Source organism: Ovis aries, chromosome 8 (genome assembly GCF_016772045.2).
Source record: "Ovis aries strain OAR_USU_Benz2616 breed Rambouillet chromosome 8, ARS-UI_Ramb_v3.0, whole genome shotgun sequence".
Taxonomy (NCBI): domain Eukaryota; kingdom Metazoa; phylum Chordata; class Mammalia; order Artiodactyla; family Bovidae; genus Ovis; species Ovis aries.
The window spans coordinates 78,131,137-78,142,503 of NC_056061.1; positions in this window are offsets into that span (position 1 = coordinate 78,131,137).

Genomic DNA, 11,367 nt, shown 5'->3' on the forward strand with positions numbered 1-11,367 from the left:
TTCATTCCAGCTCAGTCGCTCAGTCATGTCCGACTTTTTTCGACCCCATGAACTGCAAAAGCACACCACGCCTCCCTGTCCATCACCAACCCCCGGAGTTAACCCAAACCCATGTCCATCGAGTCGGTGATGCCATCTAACCATCTCATCCTCTGTCGTCCTCTTCTCCTCCTGCCCTCAATCCCTCCCAGTATCAGAGTCTTTTCCAATGAGTCAACTATTCACATGAGGTGACCAAAGTACTGGAGTTTCAGCTTTAGCATCATTCCTTCCAAAAGAACACCCAGGACTGATCTCCTTTAGAATGGACTGGTTGGATCTCCTTGCAATCCAAGGGACTATGCACAATATATATGTATAATATATATCATATGATCTACTCACCCAAATGAAAATATGTTTTAATATTTTCACATAAAGAATAATTATGTGTTATTATTTTATAATATTGGATATAATCACTATTTCCAGTATAAATTATAGTATGTGCTCCCTAGTTAGTACTAGACTTCATAGTTTTTCAAGATCAGAGAAGTTATCAGTTCAGTTCAGTTCTGTCGCTCAGTAGTGTCCAACTCTTTGCTACCCCATGGACCACAAAACGCCAGGCCTCCATGTCCATCACCAACTCCCGGAGTTTACTCAAACTCATGTCCATTGAGTCGGTAATGCCATCCAACCATCTCATCCTCTGTCATCCCCTTCTGCTCCTGCCTTCAATGTTTCGCAGCATCAGGGTCTTTTCTAACGAGTCAGCTCTTTGCATCAGATGGCCAAAATATTGGAGTTTCTGCTTCTACATCAGTCCTTCCAATGAACTCTCAGGACTGATTTCCTTTGGGATGGACTGACTGGATCTCCTTGCAGTCCAAGGGACTCAAGAGTCTTCTCCTACACCACAGTTCAAAAGCATAAATTCTTCAGTGCTCAGCTTTCTCTATAGTCCAACTCTCACAATCATACATGACTACTGGAGAATGGGTTGCCAATTCCTTCTCCAGGGGATCTTCCCAACCCAGGGATTGAACCTGGGTCTCCCACATTGAGGCAGATGCTTTATCATCTGAGCCACCAGGGAACAAGGTATTTATATATAAATAGCATTATTTTAACATAATTATTTTCTTCCGTGTCTGACAATTTCCCACTTTGAAATTTGTGAAAATAATTATTTGAATTCCTTTATTTATGACAATCTTTCAGACCATAATCTATTTGTTTGCTCTGCCCTTTTTGAGACTAAATTAGAAATATTTTCTCTAGAGTTGTCTGCATTTCATCTGCATTTATCTATGCTTTAAATGGCTCATTACACACACCTGAATTGGCTTTGTAACTGTGTCAGTAAGTATAAAAGAGAAAGATTTTATTATATTCTTTTGACTTATTATTATTATTTTTTTGGTTGATGAATAAAAAGTTGCAAAGAAAATGCAAAAATAATTCCACATTATTTTTTAGGTGAAAAAGTCAGCAATTTCGAAAATTCTCAAATATACTCTAGAATGGATTTGCTTTGAGTTTGCCTGTGATTAGCTTTAGAAACTGTTTTAGATTAGCTTTAGAAAGTTTTAGAAACAAGACAAAAATCATCACCAAAAAGGAAATCTCTGTTATCAACTAGCTCAAATTTATACCTGAAGGACAAAAGTGAATCATGTGCATATTTTTTTCTCAAATATTTAAAAGAAATGTTTAGCAACTTGAAATCTGTTATTCATTTCATATTTTTTTGAAAGTCAATTGCTCTTTCATCATTACTTCGTTTTTAAACAATATCTAAGGTAAACAGAATTTTCATATTTTAAAAAACCCTCTAGAGATATATTTAATAAAATATCAAGGGCAGTATTTATCAAAAAGCTAATAGGTAACATGATTTCAAAACTGAAGTGATAAATGTTATTGCATAATATCAATTATTAATTTGTATTTGAAATTGAAGATCAATCATAATTATTATAGGTCTGTTACTATATAGTTAGCACTTTTAAATAATTAATTGCATCATTCTTATATCTGTAGAATACCAAGTGCAGAATAATCTCCTCCATAACCTTTTATAATTTTAAAGTGATCTCTGTAAATATTAATATTATGATTTCACATTCACAGCTTCTTAAAATATGCTTCAAAATGTACTTAAGGAAAAAACTTTAAACCTGAAGCAAAAAATATTTTCTAAATGCAATGACAATTATTTGGAGTTAACTTTAATGGCATTTTTATTAGTGGAATAATTAGATTTAAGAGATATGCATAATAAGAGCTTCCAATTATGATAATGTTTCCTGAGTTCGGAGTTAAAAAAAAAATCTCCATTACCCTCAAGCAGGGATGTCATTTTCACGTGTGGGGCACTGGAAAAATATTTCTGGAGAAGGGGCTTCTCTATACAAACAATTTGATTTAAAGATATGCTGTAAAATTCCTGGCCCCATGCAATGCTCTATTCCTGAAGATCAGGAAGATGGGGAAAGAACAGGTGCATACCTCTTTGTTCATTTTTCCTAAGTGCACATGAGATTCTTCGTAGTCTCTAGGTAACATCTCTTTCTGTTCACTTTCGGGAACCAATTCTTCCTTCTTTATTTCAAACACATCCTTCTTGGCTAGTTTTACACCCTTTACATGAATAAATGGTAATCACACTGGTATAACTGGCAATGTATGGCTCTCTGAACCTGTTGGTATTAAATCAGCATGGTTATTCTGGTCTCTGCAGTTCTCTAATGCCATTTATTTAACGTTGGGCACACTATTACTCAAGACACTGCATCATGCATATGAAGCCCATGAATGCTGGCCTCCAAGGACTCTGAAAAGCTGATACTATGCTTCAAAGATGCTTTAAAATACAAGGTTCAACTAAAGTATGGAGAAAAATGTGGATCAAAATGGACTTTTTGATTATCCATAAATACATCATTCAGAGTTTTATGGTGTAAACATAGATTAAAACATCTTTCAATCATGTTTTTGTGGTCCTTACTCTTTCCCTCCACATGCCACCTCCAGCTGGGAGGGAGATAAGGGAGCCAGGGGCAGAGCAAGATCAGTGAGCCCATTTGAGCATAAAATATCTGCTCCTCCTTACACACTGCTTAAAATTGACCTGGAAAAGGACAGCATCACCATGCCAATCAAAGGCAAGAAAGGATATTTACTAGACAGGCATTATCATTGTGGAGCAGAGCTTGAAAGCCCTTGGAAGAAAAAGGTATGGCTTCTGGTGAGTGTGTGGAGCCTGCTGAAGAAATGGGATGACTACCTCTGGGTACCATCAAGTGGTGATATATTGGATAAAAGATACCTGCTGGAACTCCATTACCCTCACGTTCTGTATCCAAAGACACTATTACAGTTGAACTCAATTGAGTAGGAGTTGATTCTTAGGTCCACTCTGGAGGTTCAAGTTCAAGGGCTGATAGTGGTTTCACATATCCCAGACAACTCCATTTATCCTATATCCAGTGTGAGTGGGGCTTCCCAGGTGGCAGCATGGCAAAGAATCTGCCTGCCAATGAAGAAGATACAAGAGACTTGGGTTTGGTCGCTGGGTTGGGAAGATATTCTGGAGTCAACAACAGTCTGGTGACCCAGCTGCCCAATTAGGAGAAAGAAATATTAAACCAGCTAGCAGAAGAGATCCGCTATCCAAGCTGCACTCCTGGAACTGGAATCAGCAAAGGGATTCCCAAATGGCCTCATCCGCAGAAGTCCTGAAGCTCCTTAGGATTCACTGTCAACCTTGTACATACGGGCATGAATTGAGGGAGCTCTGAGATGGGGAGAAATGACAACCTGCACCACAAGAGTCCCTGCCCGGGATGGTGCTGCAAGACCCAGACTGCACTGCCAGGATGGCCCTGTAGCCCTGGCTGATCCTTGCACTGGAACACAGGATTTAGAATATTTTAAATAAGATATCCAAAATATTGGACTTCTTGAAGCATTAGCCTAAGGCAGGAACACTACTTGTAGGAATATAAGTGGTATGGTCACTCAACATTTTTCTTACCTCATAGATCATTTTATAAAGTTGAAATCTGAATCCCAAATCAGGAAGATAATACAAGAAAAAGAGTGCATTCTCTTCATTTACAAAGAAAGATGCAAAAAAGCACATAAAATAATATTTAATCAAATCCAGTGAATATAAAAAGTATATGTCATAATAATAAGAACTTTATTCTCAGAAATTATTAATAAGCCAACATTAGGTAACTTATTTTTGTTCTACACCAAATTACTAAACTGAAGGGAAAATGTGTAACAGCTATCCCTATATATACAGAAACATACGATTTGATAGAATTCAATGACTATGACTTAGAAAAACTTTCAGTTACCAGAAGTAAAAATGGAACTCCTTGAAGTCAGTAAGTTTTAAACAATGATATCCTCAAGCAAACATCATATTTTATTAAAATCAAAAATCTTTAAAGATTTTGCTATAAAAAAGAAGGATGTCCACTATTACTATTATTCTTTAACATAATTTCAGAATTTCTGGTTTGAGGAAAGATAAAAAATGAGGTGTAAGTATTCAAAAGGAAAGCTGAAAATACCATTATTTAGGTATGTTATAGTACAGCTGTTGACATTCTATGTAAATTAATAAGACCATTGCACAGTGTCTTTGATATAAAATTAACCTACAGAAAAGTCAAATGAATGCTTTGGCAACAATGCAAGTGTGCATGCTCAGCTGCTTCAGGCATGTCTGACTCTTTGTAACTCCATGGACTGTAACCTGCCAGGCTCCTCTGACCATGGGATTCTTTAGGCAAGAATACTGGAGTAGGTTGCCATGCCCTCCTCCAGGGTTTCTTCTCCACCCGGGATTGAACCATGTTTCCTGCATTGCAGGTGGATTCTTTACCCACTGAGCCATCTGGGAGGCCCCTTGGCAACAATAGCAAAAAATAAAATTAAAAAAAATTAAAATAAATAAATAAATAAAAAGCCATATACCACATAGGCAATAGTAAAATCTTTAAATTCTACAATGATTCATTTAATCAATTTTAAAACATCTAATAAAGAATTTAGAATATAATCTAGTGGAATACAACATCATTTCTGGACAAGAAGAGTTACTGTTATAAAGGTATCTATTATCCTCAAATTGACTGAAGAGTTGGACATGACTTGTTGACTGAACAACGTCCTTGAATTAATATTTAATCTGCAATTCCATAAAATCAAAATTCCAGTTGATTTTTTGAGGGATTCAGTAAACCTACAATTAAAGGCAAAGTGAAAGAATTAAAGGTTTACAAAATAAATTTTAACAAAGGGAGACAGAGATAACTCACTTTAGAGAGACAAGGACACCTTATCTCAAGATAACTTACCTTCGAGACAAGGATTGTTGTTGCTTAGTTGCCTAGTCATTTCTGACTCTTTTTGACCCCATGGACTGCAGCATTCCAGGCCTCCCTGTACCTCACCATCTCCCAGAGTTTTCCCAAGTTCATGATCATTGCATTAGTGATGCATTCCAGGCATCTCATCCTCAGACACCCCCTTTTCCTTCTGCCCTCAATGTTTCCCATCATCAGGGACTTTTCTAGTGAGTCATCTGTTCAAATCAGATGACCAAAATACTGGAGCTTCAGCATCAGTCCTTCCAGTGAATATTCAGGGTTGATCTCCCTTAAGACTGACTGGTTTGATCTCCTTGCTGTCCAAGGGATGTTCAGAACTTTAGACATAAGGATAACTTACCTTAAAAGCAACATTCTAGAAAGTCTTGGTGATGAAAGAAAAATATCATCACATTACGTACCCACACAAAGAAAACCACCTTGCACAGATACCCAATTCACAAATGTATGAAGATAGAATTACGAATCAAAGAGAGAAGTTCAGACAGTAAAACTGGGAAGCTGACTCACTTTAAGTATAAAAGTAAAACGATCTCAACCAAAAAGTGGACTCAAGATAGAGAAAAAAATTTAATGAAAAAAATTTGCAACATAGAACATAAGAAAAATATAAGACTATCTTTATCTCTTAGGCACAACAGAGGATTTAGAAATCACAAAAGACGTAGGATAAAAATTGATGAATTTCCAATACAATATATTAATGCATATATATGGAATTTAGAAAGATGGTAACTATGACCCTATATGCAAGACAGCAAAAGAGACACAGATGGAAAGACAGACTTTTGGACTCTGTGGGAGAAGGCGAGGGTAGGATGATTTGAGAGAACAGCATTGAAACATGTATATTACCATATGTGAAATAGATCGCCTGTCCAGGTTTGATGCATGAGACAGGGCACTCAGGGCTGGTGCACTGGGATGACCCTGAGGGATAGGATGGGGAGGGAGTTCAGGATGGGGAACACATGTACACCCATGGCTGATTCATGTCAGTTCAGTTCAGTTCAGTCGCTCAGTCGTGTCCGACTCTTTGCAATCCCATGAATCACAGCACACCAGGCCTCCCTGTCCATCACCATCTCCCAGAGTTCACTCGCATTGAGTCCGTGATGCCATCCAGCCATCTCGTCCTTGGTCATCCCCTTCTCCTCCTGCCCCCAATCCCTCCCAGCATCAGAGTCTTTTCCAATGAGTCAACTCTTCATATGAGGGGGCCTAAGTACTGGAGCTTCAGCTTTAGCATCATTCTTTCCAAAGAAATCCCGGGGTTGATCTCCTTCAGAATGGATTGGTTGGATCTCCTTGCAGTCCAAGAGACTCTCAAGAGTCTTTTCCAACACCACAGTTCAAAAGCATCAATTCTTCAGTGCTCAGCCTTCACAGTCCAACTCTCACATCCATACATGACCACAGGAAAAACCATAGCCTTGACTAGACGGACCTTGGTTGGCAAAGTAATGTCTCTACTTTTGAATATGCTATCTAGGTTGGTCATAACTTTTCTTCCAAGGAGTAAGCATCTTTTAATTTCATGGCTGCAGTCACCATCTGCAGTGATTTTGGAGCCCAAAAAAATAAAGTCTGAAACTGTTTCTACTGTTTCCCCATTTATTTCCCATGAAGCGATGGGACCAGATGGCATGATCTTTGTTTTCTGAATGTTGAGCGTTAAGCCAACTTTTTCACTCTCCTCTTTCACTTTCATCAAGAGGCTTTTAGTTCCTCTTCACTTTCTGCCATAAGGGTGGTGTCATCTGCATATCTGAGGTTATGGATATTTCTTCCAGCAATCTTGATTTCAGCTTGTGTTTCTTCCAGTCCAGCGTTTCTCATGATGTACTCTGCATAGAAGTTAAATAAGCAGGGAGACAATATACAGCCTTGACGTACTCCTTTTCCTATTTGGAACCAGTCTGTTATTCCATGTCCAGTTCGAACTGTTGCTTCCTGACCTGCATACAGATTTCTTAAGAGGCAGGTTAGGTGGTCTGGTATTCCCATCTCTTTCAGAATTTTCCACAGTTTATTGTGATCCACAGAGTCAAAGGCTTTGACATAGTCAAGAAAGCAGAAATAGATATTTTTCTGGAACTCTCTTGCTTTTTCCATGATCCAGCAGATGTTGGCAATTTGATCTCTGGTTCCTCTGCCTTTTCTAAATCCAGCTTGAACATCAGGGAGTTCACGGTTTACATATTGCTGAAGCCCAGCTTGGAGAATTTTGAGCCTTACTTTACTAGCATGTGAGATGAGTGCAATTGTGTGGTCGTTTGAGCATTCTTTGGCATAGGTTTTCTTTGGGATTGGAATGAAAACTGACGTTTTCCAGTCCTGTGGTCACTGCTGAGTTTTCCAAACTTGCTGGCATATTGAGTGCAGCACTTTCACAGCATCATCTTTCAGGATTTGAAACAGCTCAACTGGATGGCAAAAACCACTATAATATTGTAAAGAAATTAGCTTCCAGTTAAAATAAATTAATTTAACAAAAAATTTGATGAATTTGAGCGTACAACACTAAAGATTTCTCTTCAGTGAAGGCTGCCATGAATAAAGTTAATAGAGATCTGACAGACTTGAAGAAGATGATGGCAATCTCTAGAACTAATGAGGAATTATTGTCTAGACATATAAGGAAGGCTAGCAAATCATCAAGAAAATGTTAGCATCATCAACAGAAAATAAAGCAATTTAAGGAACAGAAAACTTCAACAGCTAACAACCCCACAGAGAGATGCTCAAACTCATTCAAAATCAGAGATGCAAATTAAAGCAACAAGAAATTATCATTTTATATCTATTTGCAGGTGACAAAACTGTGATAACTTTTCTAAGTAATATTCAGATTCAGCTTCCATGTCATTCTTTTGTATCGTCATTTTTCTTTCTCCTTTGTCACAGTAAGCATAATTATAATTATCATGACTGGTATTTTAGCACCTTTAAATTAACACTTGTCCTGTCCTTTTCTGCCCTGTAATTTAGAGATATAACTTTCTCATGAAATTACTCAAAGTAACTAATGACCAATCAAGTCTTCCAGCTGATCTGGGCTGGATATACCCTTTGAAAAGAAACTGAATCACACAGTTGTATCCTACTCTTTGCCATCCCATGGACTGTAGCCTGCCTGGCTTCTCTGTCCATGGGATTCTTCAGGCAAGAATACTGGAGTGGGTTGCCATTTCCTTCTCCAACGGATCTTCCCGACTCAGGGATCAAACCTGGGTCTCCTGTATTGTAGGCAGATTCTTTACTGACTGAGCCACTAGGGAAGCCCTCTGAAAACTAACCTAATTTTCTTCATTACTCTTTTTTATTTTTTTCCTGTTTCATGTATATTGATGCCTTTAGATTTTCTACTGAAAAATTAATTCAACAGATTATTTCTAGCTTGATCACAATAGAATCAAGTAATTCTGCTCAGTTCTTGGGAAGTCAATGAATTAATTTGCTATCCATAATTATTATCATATTAAAGATATTTATTCTATTTATTAAATATCTTTGATATGTTTAATCTGTTTTCCTTTAGTAACCTGTGGGTGACAACATTATCAATTTGGAAAATCTACCAATTTACAAAAATAAATAGTGTAAATCAGGGCAAAACTAGAGAGGTGAAATAATGAGCTGTTTATTTTTTTCTCAAAGAAAAGGAGTAATAATAAATCTCTTACTATGAGGCAGTCTTAATAACAGAAAACTATTAATGTCAACTCTGATAAATGTCATTGCATTTATTTAAATGACTTTAAAATGGTTGTGAGACACTTTCTGCCAAAGCTAAGAAAGGAGAAATTACTGAAAGGGAATAAATTTAAGTTAAATCCCTCTGGAGAAAACAAGAAACAGGTAAACAGTTAAAAATTATGAGGCTCATTTATTTCCCAGGTGAGCAAAAGCAATTAGAGAGCTCCTTCTTTCAACTAGCTATTGGATATTGAGAAAAGGAGAATTTCCTGCCATATCAGTAAACAAGGCGATCGCAGTCATCAGTGGTTGCAGCCCTCTCATGTGAGCTTCTGAGCCCTAAGGGCACTCAGGAAGGGCAAGAATACCTGAGATCCAGCAGCCATCAGACTGCAGCCTCAAGGAACCTCGGAATGTGCCAAACACAAGAAACCGGCCCCAACTTGCTGAGATGCACATGAAAGGGATGATTTAAGTGAGTCCAGACTCTTGCATCTTCCTACACATAGAAGTCAACCCTGAATATTCATTGGAAGGACTGATGCTGAAGCGGAAGCTCCAATACTTGGGCAACCTGATGCAAGGAGCCACCTTTTCTGACTCATTGGCAAAGACCCTGATGCTGGGAAAGGTTGGAGGCAGGAGGAGAAGGTGGCAATAGAGGATGAGATGACTGGATGGCCTCATCGACTCAATGGACAATGAGTTTGAGCAAACTCTGGGAGATAGTGAAGGACAGGGAAGCCTGGTATGCTGCAGTTCACGGGGTTGCAAAGAGTTGGAAATGACTGAGCAACTGAACAACAACAACAACATACATAGAAAAGTGCTAAATTGCTTAACTTGGAAGATCTGGTTTTCTTTAGCAATAATCTTTTGATGTTCAGACTACTTGCCCTTTGTTGCAAAACTTCTATATAACCTGGCTCCTTCCCTAACCTCCTTGGAGCAATTCTCTCAGGGTTACTTGTGATGCTTTCTCCTAGGCTTGAAGTCCTAAAACTTCCCATCAAATGAAACATAACTCTCAACTTTTAGGTTGTGAATATTTTTAAAGTTTATAATATATTATAATAAGTTGTCCAAACTATTTCTTGCTTGAAAAGGCATACCCTTTTTTCCTTTCACACTCTATTTGAGAATTTCATATTTTTTTTTATTTTTGGATATAATTTTCAGTCACATTAAACAAAAGTATTCCTGACTATGAATAGACTTTCCAGATACATTTAATTCACTCAAACACTATTTCTAGAGGATAGATGTCTAATGGATACAAACTGCAATGAAAAGAAGTGATGGATGAGGCTGCTATCCTAAAAGATAACAAACACCATGAACAATTTCTTTTATAGTCCAAAGGCCAAAATTCCCTTTACAGTCCTTGGACAAATTTATTAGGAAGTAAGCTCTTTGTTTCTGTTTTATCTTCCCTATGAGAGAATTCCCTCTGTGGAATTCTCAAGAGAGTGCAGATCTGTGTGAACAGCAGATAAGTTCCCTCAACACTCACCAAATATTGTTCTTTATTTCTTTTTTTGTCTCCTATTCTTTTTCTGCCTCCTCTGACTTTGAAGTTTTTAAATATGCTCAATTTGTCAATTCATGGGCCAGTACTTCATTTCAGTTCAGTTCAGTTGCTCAGTCGTGTCCAACTCTTTGCGACCCCATGGACTGCAGCACGCCTAGACTCCCTGTCCATCCCCAACTTCCAGAGTTTACTAAACTATTTTAATTATAATATATTTTAATGTCTGAAGCAGAAGGCTTAGTCTCTCATTGGAGCTTTTTTTTTTTATTCTTTAAGTTTTCTTATACGTTTACTTTTCTATATGAACTATAGCATTAACTTGTTTACTCAATATAAAAAGATTTTTTTTAACTGCAATGTGTTAAAATTTTAAATCCATTTTTAAAATGATATTTTATGATGTTGGATCTTTCTTTAAAAAGGAAGAATGTCTTCCCATGCATCAAAACTATCATTTGTCTCATTTAAAATTATTTAAAAATTTTTCTAACATAGGGTTTGTATTTTTCTATTGTAAGTTTATTCATAAGCATTTACTCATATGATGTGGCTCTAGTAATACATGCCTCACCAAAACAAAATTGAGAAGTAATATGATGTCAGTTATACTATAGGTTAATGGAATTACATCATTATTCAAAATGTTTCATAAATAAAACCCAGAACCTAAAAAGTTTCATATGCAGTTCTGCTGATCATTCATGAAACAGAAACTCTGATAATAAAAAGTCTTTAAAAAATATT